Source organism: Pelophylax lessonae, assembly GCF_965119305.1.
Source record: "Pelophylax lessonae genome assembly, chromosome: 5".
Classification (NCBI taxonomy): Eukaryota; Metazoa; Chordata; class Amphibia; order Anura; family Ranidae; genus Pelophylax; species Pelophylax lessonae.
This window is the reverse complement of record NC_138772.1, coordinates 184,209,223-184,229,046: the sequence shown is the minus strand read 5'-3', so window position 1 is coordinate 184,229,046 and position 19,824 is coordinate 184,209,223. Positions and strand designations below refer to the sequence as shown.

Here is a 19,824-nt window from a genome sequence, read left to right as displayed (position 1 = left end):
TTATCAGGACCATTATTGGAATAGTAGAACGGTACCCCTAGTTTTACTTTAAGGCTAGGTTCACACTGCTGGGAACCAATTTTGATCCAACTTTCAGTGTGATTACGTGATGCAACTTGGATTAGGTTTTACATATTTTGAACAGAGCCCTAACCTGCAGCACTTTACTCCCAATGCCGTAAAACTTAAAGCGGAGTGCCGAGCTCAAAAACAACTTTGGCCCATCCGCTTGCTGTAAATCCGCTAAAAAACAAATGGATACTCCTGATTTTTTTTTTCTTTACTTACCTTCCTTCTACTTCCTCCCTCTTCGGCCGCGGCCCGCGCCGTCACTTCCTGTTTGCGATGACTCCTGGGAGTTGAACATCATCGCTCCCAGGAGTCAATGCGCCTGCACCGGCCCCCCTCGTCAGTTCCGGTGCAGGCGTGTCATTCCCTGCTAAACAGCTTCTGGGCATGCTCAGAAGCTGTGCAGGGATGACGCGCCTGCCCCGGAAGTGACGAGCGGGGCCGGTGCAGGGCATTCTGGGACAAAGAGGACACGGAAGTGGACGCAGAAGAGGACGCACTGGCTTCAGCTGCCCACACCTGAGATGGCAGCGCTGTAGAAGAAATTTTCAAGGTAAGTATTTCTTCTAAAAGGTAAGTGCGACCTGGGGAATGTACTAGCCCTGACTGTCCCGGGGGTATTTTTTTATTGAAAAAACATTTCAGAGGCCGGAACTCCGCTTTAAAAGGCAGGGCAAAGTGGCAATGTCTTGGTAATGGTCAATGGCCTAATTCACATCACTGCAGTGTGTTCCGGTGCAGCCAACAAAAGTAGAGCATTCTGCGCTTATTCTATATGAAACACATTTGGAACACAGCAAAGCACATGGAAAACACACTGGAATGCATGACACAGAGTGTAAAAATAGCACAAGAACGCATAAAAAAACGTGTATAAATATACATACAGAAAAGCAGCTGGAACAGATATCGTAATGGGTACAGACCCTAAGGCTCCATGTACACGGGACGCTGGAAATGGCCGTTTAGGAGCAGTTGGGCGTTTTTTTCAGAAGCCCCTGAACCCAACGACATTTTATCTTATCTGTCCATGTACACCAGGTCGTTTACAGTAATTTGCAGGCAGTTGCGTTCAGGGACTGTTTTTAGAACGCAATTATTTGCGTTCGAACGTGTGTTTCCCGGCGTTTCAAACGCACGAACGCATCCGAACGCGATGACCCGCGTTTAGCGTTCGCGTTTTTCCATTTTAAAGGGGAATAATTTTTTTGACCTCTAGGAACGCTTCTAAACGCAAACGTCCGCAAACGCTGCTAAACGCCCGCTAAACGCGGGTACAAAAGCGACCGGACGTTTCAAACGTCCTAAAAATTCCAGCATTCAAAGGGACTTATAACAACGTCCCGTGTACATGGAGCCTAAAACTGCCTTGCACCCAGCAGTAAAATCTAAGGTATTACATTGTAGTGAGGTGTATCACTATTTGGAAACATTTCTCCTGAATCAAGACACTACAGGGGTTGGGTTTTTGACAGCCAAGTAAGCAGTTTAGGTGATGTAGTACATCACTCAACCCAAAGTGGAGTGGCTGCCATTGGAACACAAGGCAATAACCATGCCCACTGTAGAGTGGGGAGGGAGAAAAGAAGGGAGTGGATTTTCAAGCAAACCACTGCACCAACTGTCATTTTGCAAAAAAAAAAAAAAATAATAATAATAATAAATCAGAGTCTACACTTCAGCTTTTATAGAAATGCAGAGGGATGCAAAGATCTACCTGAAATGTTATTTCATTTCAATCTCTGTTACAGACTTTTAGGATTCTCAGAAATCCTATCTTCAAACTAAAAAGAGTTACTTGGTTGAAATTTTAAATTTTAATTTATTTTGGCAGCTTTAGAAAACTATAGTTGGATGCAGATTTTAATGGCAATACACTCTTTATTACATTTATTTTTCCTTTTTCAAAATAGCAGAAAAAAAGAAACATGTTGCAACTCACAGGTTGCATGGAAATAATACACTAATATATATATATATATATATATATATATATATATATATATATATATATATATATATATATATATCTCCTTGAAACAAAACAGGACTAGGTAAATGAAAATACAATTAATTTCAGGAATCTGTAAGAACTGAACACAATAGTACTACTGCTTAGCAACAGCACATTTATACTTGAGAAATATGTAATGCAGATAAAGTTAATTTCAATGAATGTTCAAGAAGAGCAAAGGTTGTAGTAAACACTACAATACTATACTTCATGCACTGCATGGTGTACTGAAGTAAAGGGAAAAAAAAAAAAATCAAACCTTAGTTTTCAGAAAATGGCAAAGGGACCGTCCCAGGAGGAAACTGAAACTATTAGGGGATTAAAGATAGAGTTTAGGATGCATATGTTCATGAAGTTTCAATCCCCAGAATTCATTCATCATGCATAGTCTAACAGCAATATTTCATTACAGTGTGTAGGGCACAAATGTTCAATTACATTTTTTTCCTCATGTCACACTAAAAGGAGATACATTACTTTTCAACTCATCAAATTCAGTCTTGCGTATTTAGACACGAGAATCAGACACATATGTGCTTAAACTATCCCTTTATCTCACACTAACACTTAAAAAGAGACAATATACTTCCCTTTTCAGTAGACCATCTGTTGAAGTACTGCCAAATTACTTTTCCCCAGACTACAGCAGATGTTCTACAATTCTGGGTATGTAGAATACCTGCTCTCCTACCACATGCTGTAGTTCCTCCCGCCAACTTGTAGGTCACTACAGAATGTACAAGTTATTGGGAGGAACCATGGAAGTAATGAACCCACCCAAAGGAACCAATACTTGGCGGCAGCCAAGGAGAAGTAACATGGCATACAGGGTCACTTCAGAGAGATTCACTCTCATTTCTATCCTGGTAGCCTCTCTGGAACAGACAGGGAGAAGCAATCTAAAATTTAGGAGTTTCACCAACACAAGAGTAAGTGCCAGTTCATACATATGCGATGTCGAAGCAAAACCTAACTAGTCTTAAAGCGGAAGTAAACCCATCGATTTGATCGTTTCAAAAAAGAGTTAATATTCCTGGCATGCCGGAAATGCTAGCTGTCACATTGGTTGTGCTCTCAACCAAACTGTCAGACCATCCAATGGATGGTGGCATAACTTATCACAGGGCTTGACAAATTTGCCTGAAATCTAGGAGCCAGTTTTTTTTTTTTTTTTTTAACAACTAACAACTAGGCTTTATTTAATAAAACGGATACTAAATTTACACATAAATACGACTAGAACCCCACTCTCCTCTATAGCGCAATTGGATGGAAACAGACTGTCTGTCTCTTTCCATCCGATGCCATCTGATCCGATCCATGGGATGGATAGAAAATAGAACCACCATCCATCTGTTTTTGGAGGACAGGATCAGATGGCGGCAGATTACCGCTCCATAGAGGAGACTGAAGGGTCCGATCAGGTCTGCCTGAAAAACTGACAGGCGGACCTGATCAGACAGCCCGTGTGAAAGGGGCCTTCGGCTGTGGCACGGTGATGAGGGAAAAAAAAAAAAATTATATATATATATATATATATATATATATATATATATATATATATATATATATATATATATATATATATATTTTTTTTTTTAATAATAATAGAAAAAAAAAAAAATAATGTTTTATTTATTTTTTTAATAATTAAAAAAAAAAAAAGAAAATTATTTATTTTTTTAAATTTAAAAAATAAAATAATAACCACACTCCCTCTCCACTTACCTTTAAGCAAAGGTAACTGGACAGAGATTAAGCCTGCAAAAACTTCCCATCTCCTTCCAAAGAGCAGATGAGAAGGAAGGCATTGAGAACATGCATTACTCCCGGCCACCACAAGAGGGCACCAGTTCCCCTAGCCTCTCATCTCACAGAAGGCCGAAAAGCCGGGGCCTCAATTTATGGACAGTGTGGAAGTCCGTGCACTCGGGAAAGAAGGTGGGGGCGCAAAAGTGACAGGACATCACCTGCAGGGCACCCCAGGCGCCAGGTCGCTAATTCTAGTCGCAAATGCGACCTGGCGCCCGGGGATTGTCGAGGCCTGACATCACATGTGCAGCATCAAGGCAGTTGCAAATTAAACAGAGGCTAAGATGGCAGCTTCCTTGGCTGAAAACGATAGGTGAGTTTACTTCCACTTTAAAACTGTTCCATTCCCCCTCCTAGCCCCTATGCTGAATAACCAGTGTAAAAAAGGTATATATACAGTACATATTTTCAGCCCATTCCGGTCACATGATCTCTCGTCAGCCAGCAGCAGCTGCAGGGGAGAGAAGAGTGCGCTCAACAACAGCTGGGAATGATGAGGTCACCCATAGGCTCCCATGGCCCATCCATTGTTGGTGCTCCCACCTCTCCCCTACAGCCGCTGTTGACAGACAAGGGAGATCATGTGACCGTAGTGGGCTGGAAATAGGTAAGTATATACATCTTTCCTACACAAGCCAGCAGAAGTGTAAGAGCAGGAAGGGAGCTTTCTTTAAAACTAGTCAGATTTACCCTAAAATTCTACTTTAAAAAAAAAAAAAAAAGTTACAGTAAGGAAACATTTGGCTAGGATGAACAAACAGGACTGCTTAAAAAGGACAGACCATATATTGCCAGAACAAAGTCAATTTAAAGCAAAACTAAACCTAGGAACAATAATGTAATATGGTGCAGCTTGCCAGTCCCTAGAGGTAGCAGCTGCTAAGAACGTTTTAGCAAGCACAGAAAATGCCTGCTTATCTCGCAAAAGCAATCTTGTCTTGTGTAACTACTAATCCCACCTCCCACATGTAATAGAGATGTGTTTAAAGTCTCCCTTACATTGTAAGCTCTGTTAGAGCAGGGACTGATGTGAATGGAATATATATATATATATATATATATATATATATATATATATATATATATAAAATGTAAGTATGTATACATACACACAGTATATATGTCAAGCGCTGTATAAATTGATGGAGCTTTGCAAGTGCCTGTAATAAAAATAAACAACATGGGTGGCCATCATTGCTCCTTCCATAGATATACTGGAGGACTGAGTGTAGCTGTCCAGAGACAGAAAGGGGTTGATTTACTAAAACTAGAGAGTGCAAAATCTGGTGCAGCTGTGCATGGTAGCCAATCAGCTTCTAATTTCAGCTTGTTCAATCACACTTCCAACACTTCCAACAACCTGGAAGTGGATTCGTTTCTATGCAGAGTTGCATCAGATTTTGCACTCTTCAGCTTTAGTAAGGCCCCTTTCACGCATATGGTCCGTTCAGTTCTTCAGTTCAGTCACCTCAAAATTTATCAATTTTTCATCCGTTTTTTGTCCATTTTTCATTAATTTTTCATCCATTTTTTTTACATTCACTACCAATGCAAAAAACTGATAAAAAAAAAAACGGACCGTTTGTCCGCTTTTCGTCCGATCCGTTTTTGACGGATGAAAAATAGGGCATTCATCCGTTCCAAAATAATCATCCGTTGTCATTCGTTTTTACATAGAGATGCATTGATGTCTGTTTTTCATCAGTCAACAAATGGATGAAAAAAGGAGAAACGGACCGCATGTTTGAAAGGAGCCTAAATCAACCTCAAAGTGTCATATTTCCAGGTGTATTGGGTGACAATAAGTGAAAAAACTTGAATAAGACCCCTTTCACACAGGGTGGATCTGGTTTTCTCAGCAGGGGGATCTGTCCCTTGAGCTGAGCGGGCGGGTGACAGGTGTGTGTCTGCTCCCCTTATGCAGTGGACACAACCCACTCTGCTTTATGGGCAGTTGGATGTAAACGTACCAGCTGTATGTTTACACCTGACTGCCCTCCGATCTGATACGGCCAGACCGAGGGGAACAGATCACCTTCCAATTGTTTTTGCTAGATTGGATTGGAGGTAGGGGAGTGTAAACAGACACAAGACCATTTACATCTTCCGCTTCCTATTGGAGAATGTAGGGTCAGATTGAGTCCACCTGAAAAAAGGACAGGTGGACCCTGATCAGACCGCTGGTGTTAACGAGGCCTAAAGAAAATTAATGCAGACACAACTAACCTTTTTGTTCCTGTGTTTCAATATACTTTAAGCCTTTTTACATCCACAGTGCCTACCAAGCCTCATAACCTGCCTAAGCAAATAGTGACCATGAACTGAATGGCTGACAGATGATTACAGCACTTATTTAAACATACTTATCTAAAAGAATTAAGTTCTTTTCTTTCTTTCAGTATGCAAGCTTTAACTTCATAATACCAGAACAAAGAGCATTACAGGATAGACAAAAACTTACTATCATGTATTATGCACAGAAAATTCAAATGTAAGCACAATATAATGCTCGGCTCTGATAACGGTCACATGATTTTTCTGTTGCTGTTTACAGAGTGAGACAATTGGCCAGTTAGTCTGACATCCAGTCCAGAATGGTCCTTTCCAATTCCCGGGCTGAAGATTGTTGCTGAATATATCCACAGCTGCAGGGATCACTACACATTCATATGCCATGCATGGCTTCCGACATTGTCATTTGACCTTTAGAAGCTACTGTTCACACCTATTTTAGGTTAATTCAGCTGGAGGAACTCCAGTATGTCTGCTGGAAAACGACACACCTTATTTGTTACCTTAACAAAGCATTACATTATTTATTTGTATTTGTTTTCAGCACCAACTACATGAAACAAAGGAAAATAATCCACCTTATAAATAAAATCACTATTCCACTCTCCACTATGTGTCAAGCTGTATCTAAACCCAAGTAAGTAGTAGTACTTTATAGTTTAGCAGCCTCTATATGTGGTGGCCACATTGGTTTTTAGGCTTTGTTCCCCTTAGTAATCCTGCCAGTAACATGAAGTCTATATGTGCATGGACATATAGCATAACATGCTCGGGAGTTTACTGGCTGTAAAAAAAAAAAAAAAAAAAAATGCCTGAAGCCAAAAACGTCCAGTGTGCATGAGGCTCCAAGGTCCCCTTTCACACTTGTGTGACTTTGCCGCGACTTGAAGCAATGCCCGTTTAATCTTGAGGTCTATGGACCTCAAGTCGCATCAAAGTTGGACCAAAGTAGGGCAGGGACTACTTTGAAGTTGCACAGATATGAATGGTACTCATTGGAAATCATGGGGTACAACCTGTCATGCGACTTTGCAGTTCCAAGTCAAAGGACAAGTCACACAAGTGTGAAAAGGGGCCTAAGTGACATTAAAACTTTCATTTTTTTTTTAAATAAAATATACATGCTAATCTTACTTGCTCTGTGCAATGGTTTTGCACAGAGCAGCCCCGATCCTCTTATTCTGGGGTCCCCCACCGGCGCTCCAGGCTCCTCCTCTTCAGCAACTGCCCCCATAGAAAGCCACTTTTCGTGGGGCCAACTGTGAGTGCTCAAAGCATTTTAATTGACAGCAGCGGGAGCCAATGGCTCAGTCTGCCCAGGGCCGCTGCCAGGGCTGTCTTTAACACAGGGCAAAAGGGGCAGCTGCCCCGGGTCTAGTCATTGTTGTGGGGCCCAAAGCAGCTGCCCCTTGAGCCCCCAAATAGTTGATAAGTGGATTCAAGAGGGCCCAAGAAAATTTTTGCCCAGGGTCCAATCAAGAATAAAGACGGCCCTGGCTGCTGCTCTCATGCACATTGTTAGATCAGATCAAGCAGAGGTAAGTATAAAGGGGGGCTGGGGGGATTCTGCTGCACAGAAGGATTTTCATTATAATGCATAGAATGCATTAAGGAGAAAAACCTTGGAACTAGAGCTGCACGATTAATCATTAAAAAAAAAAAATCACGATCTTGATTCAGGTCACACTGTATTTGTGTTAAAAGTGTTTCAGACACAGTTTTTTGGGAAAAAATACACTTTAATTAATTAAAAAATAAAATAAAAAACAGTAAAGTAAGCACAATTTTTTTTGTATAATGTAAAAGGTGGCTGCCAACAGAAAGGCAAGTCGGGACTCCCACTTCTATACATTAATGCCATTTACACTACCCATGAGTATTGCCACACCTAAGAAGAAAGAAAGGATTTGATGCCTATATATCCAGTATGATGCCTATGATCTGATATGTATTGCCATTGAGTGATGATATCTGACAATTGACCACTGAGCAGTGATGCCTCTGATGGGAATTTACCTTTGAGTTATACTACGCTTATTACCCCTGTAGGGGTACCTTGATCTGGTGAGTACGGCATTTACTGAGAGGGAAGCACAATTGTATCCTCACCAGCACACGTCACCTTTTGGATCCTTTCAAGATCTTCCAGATTTTAGGACTCCAGTCAATTAAGAATTTCTTCACTGCCATGGACTATTTGATCCGAGTGCACTTGGTTACTTTTTATTTATTTTTTCACGTTTACTGGTATTTACTCACTTGGCCACTTTAGTCACCTCATAATCTTTATAGGTGTGATTTTCCACTTAGTCATCTTAATTATATTTGTTTTCACTGCATTATTGAATTATATTTTATTTATTGAGCAATGGTTTACTGCTCCTGGGATTTTCTGCATTAATTTGCACATTGCAACGTTTTTTTTGGTTTATCTTATTTCATTGTGCCCATTTGCACTTTTGGCACCATGTCACTTTAATGCTGGGATCCTCAAACTACGGCCCTCCAGCTTTTGTGGGACTACACAACCCATGAGGCATTGTAAAACTCTGACATTTACAGACATGACTAAGCATGATGGGAATTGTAGCTCCTGAACAACTGGAGGGCCAATGTTTGAAGACCCTTGCACCATATAATATTGTCACATTATATCTATTGTATATAAATTTGTGCCACTATATTTATTGTTGTTTTTTTTACTGTTACTTGCAACCCATATTCGTTAATTTACACACATTTTAGGCAGTGCCAGATACCTTCCCCTCTCCCCCACTTTACCTATATTGCCCCTCCAGGGCCTATATATTTGAAGGTAGGCTGCAGCCATTTTATTTCTTCCATAGCGCGGATTTTGCTCTTATTTTTCATGTAACAGATGATGTTAAGCCAAGAATCGTGATCTTTATTCTAAGCAAAAGAATTGTGATTCTCAATTTATCCAGATTTGTGCAACTCTACTTGAAACCACTTTAAACATATTCGGATGTAAGCTTCCATTTACAACTCAAACATGCACTGTGGTCTGAAAAACTGAAAGTTGGATCCAGGCAGAACACCCATGTGAAAGTACCTATACCTACCAAATAATCTGCACTGCAAGACCAGTCCTTGCAACCTCTTTTCCGCAGGTCACATGCACCTGTAGCCATTAAGATCAATGCAGGGCTCATAGCATGCGATGGATGTGAAAAAAATAAATGAGAAAAATTCCACTGATGTAAGCTCTGTAGTGCTCCCATATAAAAAAAGTGGACTGTTTCCAACATGACACACTATTGATGGGCTCACAGCATCCACAGTACAGTCTTAGGAGCTTCAGAACAGCAAAATGAAATTAAATGTGGTGACCTTTTCAACACAAAATCTACTTGCATGCTTGTGCCATGGTAGATTACATGGCAACAATGTAAGTAAACATGTAATGTAAATAAAGCAAAGAAAGGTAGGAGGCACAAACTGCCATTCAAATGTTAAGAGCTATAGTCTCTGTAAGAAGCTTAGTGTGCTGGGAAAATCACACAATGTACATTGTACTGGCCCTTCCTGTTGGGCTGTAGGTGAGGAAGCACTTCATGAGAGTTGGTGGGGCAGGCCCAGTCAGTGGAGTATGTCGTCCACTGATCCTGTGGCGGACTCTGCATCATGCTCGGGTCTGACAGGCCTCAGACATGCAAATGAACATGCCCATGTCATGGTGACAGCACACACCTCAATATGTAGCACTCATGATGTGGCACACAGAGGAGGGGGGACTGAGGGCAGGCAGTGCGGTTGCAGACTCACAAGGTCGGGAAGGGGGTTAACCTGCACTCCTCTTCTCCATATTCACCTTCTGGTCTAGATTGATGACAGCTCTGGGGATAACCTTAGTATAGGTAAGTAAGCAGGTTTTCAACGTTCTGCTACGATAAAGGAATAACTAACGGTATAAGGTTTTTTGTTTTTTTTGCAGTCCATGTCCATTAGGGAGGTTCACCTTCTCTACTTGTCCTATTTACCTTTATCACCAAAAGAAAAATTACAAATTTTGAGTTGTCCCCACAACAAGAATAGCAGGGATATCTTCTAATAAGGACATGTGTTCTGGTGACAACCAGGGATTTCCTCACTTTAGAGAGATTTCCTCCCACCTCCTGTTTGGCTATGAGACAGGAAGTGAAGGAAAGTCTCCCAATGGGACACAGAGGGCAAAAAAAAAAAAACAAACCTTGCACAGGCTATACCCTCCATTAATCTAACCAAAATAAAGAAAAGGTTTTGCCTTTAGTTCTACTTTAAAGTATACAGGATAATATGGGATTCATCCCTTTTTATGGATAGTGTAGCCACGGACAATGGGGTACTTTGGCGTAGTGGTGGGCTTGAGCACGATATGGCCATATGGTGGGACTAAATCCCCATTTTTATTTATGAATTGTCTTCATATTTGATAGTCATTTCTTTTGCATGTGTGCGCTATTCTTTTTTAATATACATGTTGCTTGGTTCATAGCTGCACCAGCTTTAGAAATACATGTTCAGGGTTTGCTCCCCCAACTTTTTGCTTGTTTATTATGTATTCGGTCTGACCAGACTATCGAGGTTGAGCAGCCCTCCCCACCCCCCCACACACACACACCTGTACTCTTAGAGTCCACTATCAAGTAGATATAGGAGGAGTCCCTTGTAGTGCATTAGCACATCTCTCCCAGCAAGGAGCGTTGTCTCCAAGGGTTAGAGAGGCTGGATTCATCCCTTTTTTATGGATAGTGTAGGACCCACTGATAATGGGGTACTTTGACGTAGTGGTGGGCTTGAGCACGATATGGCCATATGGTGGAACTAAATCCCCATTTTTATTTATGGATTGTCTTCATATTTGATAGTTATTTCTTTTGAATGTGTGAGCTATTCTTTTTTAATAATAATATGGGATGACTGGCTGCAACTCTGTACTACACAAGGGGATAGCTAGCATAACATCTAAGAAACCTGGAGTAACACCCTGGCCACTTTCCCTTGTGCCTTTTGTGACATTATGCCAAATGCCAAGCAGAAGAGTAAGCTTGGATGCCTATATCCTCTGCTGGTTGTTTGTGCATGGGTTTAATTAATGAGCTTACACTTTCCCTAGAAGGTAATATATAATAAAAAAACACTAATTGGATGAAATGTAAATATCACTTTTGGTATTACTGGTAATCTAATGGAGATGATTTAAATTACAGCAATAGTTTATTAGGCACCATATGAGAGACTGGAATGTTATATGTATGTCATGGGTGGATCAGGTATGGGGTAAGTCGTAAGACTTAATGACTAAGGAAAATTTGATGTGAAGTAATCCCTTTCTGTAAAGAATATGGAATAGCTTTTATGGAACAGGATATGCATTTTCTCAATATATAGGGCTAGTTATAGAATGACTAGGACCTTTAAATACATGTAGGTTAAGGTTTAATGACTAGAAAAGCATTTGATATAACTTGGCCTTTCATGTTTTTATTAAGAATGAATGACTATGTGCAGGAGAGGAGTTTTCAGATCATTCATTCACCTGAAGGTGGGACTGAGACTACCTTAACATTCCTTACATTGTATTTATGAGTGTATTATACAACAATTTTGTAGTTTATGTATTTTCTTTAAACTTTTTTTTAGTACCGCAGTCACGGGTAGATAATTGAACCACATTTAAAACGAAAAAACCTTGAGGGGAATAGACTATCTAATTGATCAGGTGTCCCAAGGTACAGTGACTGGAGGTCAGAATATGTATGTAGGTAAGTTTGTATATAATGTACATTGCATTAGGGCTGAAACTAATCAACATAGGCATAAGGCTATCCTTCATATAAGATAGGGCCAGGGACTATTCATAAGGATTCAGATATATTGGGCAGACTAGATGGGCCAAATGGTTCTTATCTGCGGACACATTCTATGTTTCTATGTAACATCATCGATTAGTTGGCCTGCATACAGAATGCATTATTTGTTTACATATCAGGAAATACAGTGCAGCACGCAAACAGCCCAGTACAACGTCAAAACATGTCAGCAAGTGCCTGAGAACTTGTAAACGTGAATGTGTGAGGAGCAACAACTCATGGGACATATAGTCCTGAGCTGAAGAAGAAAGTGATTGTAAAGGCAGACATTTTTTTTACCTTGCTATAGGGGCACTCTGTACCATACTTTGTGGCTTGCTAGAAGCAGTGTTAATTTTGTAGACTAAAACGTTTTCGTCGACTAAATTAACACAATTTTAGTCGACTAAAATACGACTAAAACAATTCAGATGACTAAAATACGACTAAAACTAAAATGGCATTTTAGTCAAAAGACTATAACTAAAACTAAATCGAAATTTGCTGCCAAAATTAACACTGGTTTAGTGCTGTGCTAGTGCATGCTCAAAGCTTAATACCATAAATAATAACATTCGATTTTTCACTCAAGGGCCAGCAGTAGTATATAATGAGTTTGGAAATTGTAGAGAAATGCTTTACAAATTACAATTGAACTACACCTATCCGATTATAGATGACTAAAATGAGTTTTAGTCGACTAAAATGTAGGACGTTTTAGTCTACTAAAATGTACTGGAGTTTTAGTCGACTAAATACGACTAAAACGCTTGCAGAAGACTAAAATAGTACTAAAACTAAAATGCCATTTTAGTCCTAAGACTAAGACTAAAACTAAATTGAAATTTGCTGCCAAAATTAACACTGGCTAGAAGGGCACTCTGTACCATACTTTGTGGCTCGCTAGAAGGGCACTCTGTACCATACTTTGTGGCTCGCTAGAAGGGCACTCTGTACCATACTTTGTGGCTCGCTATAGGGGCACACTGTGCCATACTTTGTGGCTCGCTAGAAGGGCACACTGTGCCATACTTTGTGGCTCGCTAGAGGGGCACTCTGTGCCATACTTTGTGGCTCGCTAGAGGGGCACTCTGTGCCATACTTTGTGGCTCGCTAGAGGGGCACTCTGTGCCATACTTTGTGGCTCGCTAGAGGGGCACTCTGTGCCATACTTTGTGGCTCGCTAGAGGGGCACTCTGTGCCATACTTTGTGGCTCGCTAGAGGGGCACTCTGTGCCATACTTTGTGGCTCGCTAGAGGGGCACTCTGTACCATACTTTGTGGCTCGCTAGAGGGGCACTCTGTACCATACTTTGTGGCTCGCTAGAGGGGCACTCTGTACCATACTTTGTGGCTCGCTAGAGGGGCACTCTGTACCATACTTTGTGGCTCGCTAGAGGGGCACTCTGTGCCATACTTTGTGGCTCGCTATAGGGGCACTCTGTGCCATACTTTGTGGCTCGCTATAGGGGCACTCTGAAGGTAGAAGCCAAAAGCACCAGTGGGAGACCCAAGAAGAGAATCAGGGCTGCTCTGTGCGAAAACCATAACACAGAGCAGTTAAAAATGACAAGTTTGTTTTAAAAAAAATAAATAAATAATCCAACGTTTACAATCGCTTTAAGGACTTGCAAAGAAGATCAGCATCTGAACCCTGAGAAGCTGAAGGCTGATAGACTGGAGGTAATATAAGGCATTACAAATACGTTTAAAGTAAAGGTTCACTAGTTTGGTCTAATTTATTTAAAAAAAGATTATAGCCTTTATTACTACTTTATAAAAAATATATATATATATCTCTCCATCTATCTGAGAGTGGATTAGATATTTTGTTCCCAAATAACACTGTAAAGTGCTGCATAAACTGCTGGCGCTATATAAATCCTGCATAATAATATAGCTGGTTATTTATATTTATATATAGATATTCAAGAATAAACTGTCTTTTTTGAAACGTTATATATTAAATTATTCAAACTTTTTTGATGTTTTTATCCATTTCATCAAAATAATAATCAGTCAACTAATTGATTATGAAAATCATTAGTTGCACCCCTACATTGCATAAGTAAATATTGAACCAGAACCCACAGGCGTCTTTGGGAAACCGATAATCAAGTTTTCTTTCTGCTGGTGCCTCTACACTTGTCATGCAGGGTATAATTTTCACCATCCATACTCCAGTACAGTACAGATTACAGTCATAGAAGGATTGCAATAAAATTGTAATATGGAAACGTGCGTATATACAGCCTTGTGGTAACTTTGCCTTCTTTTTAGGTTTGTTGAAGAAGTAGCCCCAAATACACTGAGAAATGCATTGAGAGAGATGTCCATCCCACCACCACATTAGCACAGCTAAAATTTACACCATCAATATACGAAGCCCTAGCAAAAAATACATATCTATGAGCAGCATAGTATACCCATACCTGCTCATTACACATGGCAGGGGGTGCTTTCCTGTATAGTGGTGTATATGGACTGTGCTTTACTGTTCCTCTCTCAATGGCAATCAGCCAGCTCAGATTTACTGAAATTAGATTCTAGAGTGACAGACTTTTTTTTTTTTACTAAGCAAGTGTTAAACAAGGAAAGACAGAGGAAGTATTATCTTCATATGTAATACAATGACACTGTGGTACTTTCTTGGTTAAGATGGAACAATCACAAGTGGCTTTTAGGTAAATACTGCAATTTTGGAGAAAAGCCACAAATAATTTGGAGGAAAATGCTACAATAAAACGCAAACATAAGTACTCACTAAAAACACACCATTTTATGTTCAAGGCTAAGTTCCCCTTTAGAAAAAAAAATAAATAAATGCACATTTTGACAGGTAAAAAATTCCTTTTTTTACAGGACCCTGCAAAGTATTGCATGTACAATCCGTGGATCATGGGTGCAATTTCAGGCTCCTGAAGACTCTTCCTACAGTTCTCTGCCTGTGCCAAATTCTGGCCACACACTATATGAAAAAACGGCCGAAATTCGGTCATTTGGACCAGTTTTTTTTTGTTTTTCGGCCAGTTAATGGGCACCAATCAGTAATCGGTTGTGACGTTTTTAAGATGAAAAAACGAAGGACAAGTTTAGAAATTTTCTGCCGAACGAACGATAAATTGAAAGGTTAATGTGTTTCTCATCCAAACTGTTTGCCTTAGGTATACATGAAAAAATAAAATAAAAAACAGATTAATTTATGTCTGTTGAATGCTTTATCGGCCATTACATAATGACACGATCGTTTGCTCTCACAGCCGAGTGTTCGTTTTTCGAAAATGAGTTTGAATGATTTTTCATATAGTGTATGGCCAGCATAAGTTTCAGGTTGAGAGATGGAAGTAGGGTTAATGGACTAAGAGTGCACCAATTACCGCACATTATTCCGTTGAGAGCTACAAGTATGTCTGCTCGACATCCCTCTGTAAATGATGTGGCTGGAAACCTGCACCAATTTTAAAAGCGACAGTGGCTGTGGAGAGGAACCTTCACACGCTGTCATTAACATGGGTGGGAGGGGGGTCTCAGGGGTGTGGTGCTTAGCAACACATTACACCCAAAATGTGGGTGTAACATGGAGTTAACCTTTAAAATACCAATGTGCAGTGAAAACTGTACCACTTAAAGTGATTGTAAAGAAGCCTCGTGTTTTTTTAAGTAAAAATAACAAAAATGTTATACTTCTCTCCCCTGTGTAATGGTTTTTCACAGAGCGGCCTGGATCCTCCTCTTCTCAGGTCCCTCCCTTCGAGTGTCCCCACAGCAAGCAGCTTGCTATGGGGGCAGCAGTGCCAAGTCACAGCTCCGTGTATCCATTTAGACTTGAAGTTTCGGCTCGGCCCTGTCCACCCCCCCCCCTTCTCTCCTCTTTGGCTAACGGACCAAAGGCACCACTGCTGTGTCTTAGCCAATGAGGGCGACAGTCCCAGATGACTGATACAGTCGTGGATATTGCTGGATAGAGAGGGGGCTCAAGTAAGCATTAGGGGGGCTGCTGCACACAGAAGGCTTTTTATCCTAATGCATAGAATGCATTAAGATAAACCTTCTGACTTTACAACTGCTTTAAATGAAATGTTGCTTACAGGGTCACGGACAATTTGTGGGACAGAAACCTGAAGATATTCATAAAAGTTGGAGTATACAGAACTAGTAATACCATTCACATACTGGTTATCTTTCAGACCTTAGTGTTAGAGATGAAGTATTTTAAATAGAGCTCTGATTTAGAAGAAAATATTTCCTACATACAGCTTACTTCCTGTTCAGCACTGAAGGACAAGACAAATCACTCATCATTCTGACAACTAATAAAGTATAAAGCCACTTTTCCCATCTGCACAACAAATGTCAATAAAATGTAAGCTGTGTTGAAATATGGAGCTCTTTCACATAAAGTTGCATGATCAGTTTCTGCCTTATGTAAACCAACTCTTAGAATGGCCATACATTTTGTCATTTTCTTTCCTTCTGCCACAGGTTGAAGGAAATAAATTTGGTTGCGTCTCCCATCAACACAAATGGGGGAACCCCTACTGCTGAACTATTGTATTCTGACAGCGTCAGTTCTCCTCCCCGTCAGAACACAATGATCACTGCTGACAGCTATAAATACAGGCAGAGATCATACGGAAGAAAAAAAAAAAAAAAAACAACAGGCGGTCAATAGATTGACTTCAGTACAACTAGCCTGCAAATAGATTAAATTCCTGCTGAGTCGACTGAAATTTGATCCGTCTATGGCTGGCTATAAAACAGAAAAAAGAAAACCTTCCCATTAGGTAATCAAACCCATACAAAGTAAGACCAAAGGTGTGATACTACGACTTAAAAACCTTCCAATTAATATGCTGATTGTGGACACTTACAGAGCTGTAATAAAAAGTATATGTAGACAATCACAAACCAAGCCAAACAGGGTCGCAAGAAAAAAAGGATTTAATTCTCCAAATAAATACAATCTTATCGGATGACGATAACATTACTAATAGCTCAGAACACTGAAAAGAGGAAAGGATAGCCGCATCTCCTGACCAGCATAGGTGAATAAAGGGTGGCTTCAACCTACATGTCTCCACCAAACCACATACCCTTATGCATTTTGCCACCAGCCCCCCTGACAGCCTTAAAGTAGAATTAAGCCATATCCCTCACAGCCAAGGAAGCTGCTTCTGTTTGATCTGCAACTAACAAATTGTGACACGTGATCGGTTATGACACCAGTCATTTGATGGTTAAACAGTTTGGTTGAGGACACAATCAAAATGTGACAGTCAGTAATCCCAGCATTCCAGGAATGTTGTTTTTTTAAACCATTAAATCGGTGGGTCAAGGTCTGTTTTGTGATTTACTGTTGTTCAAGGGCTCTGGGCTTTAGCAAAACTGCAGCCTCCAGCAAGAACAAACAGGAACAATGCTGGGGGCAATATACAGCACACTCTTATGGTAGAATTATTCATGTAGAGTGTGTGTTCATTGCTAAAGAATATTATTTTGTTATCACTGTTTTAGGCCCCGTTCACACTGGGGCGATCCGACTTGCCGGGGCGACCTCATAGGTGTCCCGGCACGCTGCTCGCACCGCGACCTCGGAGCGGCCAACACAGACTTCATAACATTGAAGTCTATGCAGGTCGCTCTGGGTCGCCCCAAAGAAGCTCCGGGCCCTTTTTCTAAGTCGGAGCGACTTGTGTCGCTCCTATTAGAACGGGTCCACAGCTTCTCTATGGCAGGCGACCTGTCAGGCGACCAGGTCGCCTGACAGGTCGCCCCAGTGTGAACGGGGACTTAAGGGTAAAGTTCTGCCTTAAAAAAAAAAATAAAATAAATAATAAAAAGAACAAATCCCCCCCCCCCCCGTGAAAAGTGGGTCTCTGTAGGCAACTAGTCCACCAGAATCATTGATTAAAAAGCACATTTGTTACACATTAACATAAAAACTCCAATATGAAGAGACCTATTCATATAAAATTCACGGCTCAATAAACAACCATCCTGGGGGATATTTGTTCTCTCTATACATATTTGGGAAGTTGGCAACAGCCACCTGGTTTTTGAACTAGCGGATACATCTTCTAAATAAACTTTTAGGCCTCTTTCACACGGCCACTCCGTTTTTTTTTCTCCGCGCCAGCATTTTTTTTTTTTCATGGACACGGTTGACACTTGTGTCACCCGCTCCGTATGTCCGCATATCATCCCATCTGTTTGCACATGATATACGGACATAATGTATGTCTATGGGCATTGCGGATGTCAGTGGATGACACCGCTGACATCCGATTTTGCATCCGTTCTATTTTTTAAACGGAAGAAAAATAGGGTTCTGTTCCGTTCCAAAAAACGGAACAGAACTGAAAGGACGAAAATCAGATGTCAGCGGATGACCATCCGCTGACATCCGCAATCCCATTGACATGCATTATGTCCATATATCACCCGCAAACGGATGGGGTGATATACGGAACGCCCGTGTGAAAGAGGCCTAACAGAACTAAAGGCAAAACTTGTTCCCCTCATTCTGCATTGAGTAAAGGCTCCTACACACTTGACGACAATCGGGCGAAATATCCTCTGATTTTTCTCTCTTGCTCAGCGGTCATAACCGTTTTTAGTTGACAGTGCATAAATGTTCACTAAATTTCTCGTCCAATTTTTTATTTTTTTTTGGGGACGTTTGTTCGTAGAATGTGATGTAAGTGCGTATACGTGTGTGCCCCGACCGCGCCTTTGAGTGTCTGTATTCTGACATATCATAATAATAATATTATCATTGGTGTTTAGACTTTACATATCCCCTGTATACTGAATGTGTGGATAGAGAGAATCGGAGCTCAGTTCATAGTGCAATGAATATAGATACCAATTATCCATTTCTGTTTTTTTATGATAAACTTCCAGGTCATCAGCGACTTCCGATCATGCGCGGTCTTTCGTATCCGATTTTTCACAGACGTACTGTGTACACATTAGAACGAAAATTGGTTGTGCTGAGGACGGACGATGAACATTTTGGTGTTTGATCCTCCATTTTTTTTTTCGTTGAAAATGTCAGCATCAGCTGCTGAAAGTTGTGTACACACTACCCGAACTTTTTCGGCAGGTTTTCTACTAGTGTGTACCCCACTTAAGGCAGGGTTATAACCCCAGACAGTTTTTTTTTTTTTTTACCATCTGTGTCCCATTGAGGAGTTGGAAGCAAAGGGTCACTTCCTGTCCTAAAGCCAAAACAGGAAGTGAACAGAACCCCCCCCCCCCCCAAAGCGAGGGAATCCCTGGCGATCACCAGAACAAGTGTACCTATTGGAAGATTTCCCTGCTATTCCCGTTAGAGTGACCACAGGTAATGGTCACCAGGACAAAGAGAAAGATGTGTGAATCTTCCTAATGGGGACACAGACAACACAACCCTGACAGGTGTTCTAACCCATTTCCATTCTATCTAAAAGTAAAGGAAGAGGAAAAAAGTTTTCCCTGTAGTAGTTGCAGTGTGTGGTGACAAGCAGTGAGAAGCGCCCCTTCCCGGTGCTCAGCACTAGGGGGAGCTCTCCTCCCCGGTCAGTCAGTAGGACTGGTTGAGGTGTATAAGTCCCTCATGTCCCCCGGCACAGCTGTCCCAGAGATGAATGGAGCCGGCACGGTATGAAGTTGTATCCCCGGAACCCGTATGTCCCGGCACGGTGCCCCCCCCCTCCGGAGCCCGGAAAGTTTGGTGCAGCGGACGGGTGTACTCGGAGTCACCTGTCCCCAGACTGACCCTATCCCCGGAGCCCCCCCTGTGCA

The 19,824-nt window shown here is 41.1% G+C and overlaps 1 protein-coding gene across 1 annotated transcript in view; it reads right to left on the bottom strand.

Annotated features, from left to right (window-relative positions):
• The window catches only part of EZH2 (enhancer of zeste 2 polycomb repressive complex 2 subunit), a 120,825-nt gene that overhangs the window by 100,739 nt on the left and 262 nt on the right, over window positions 1–19,824 (bottom strand). The window lies entirely within an intron of this gene.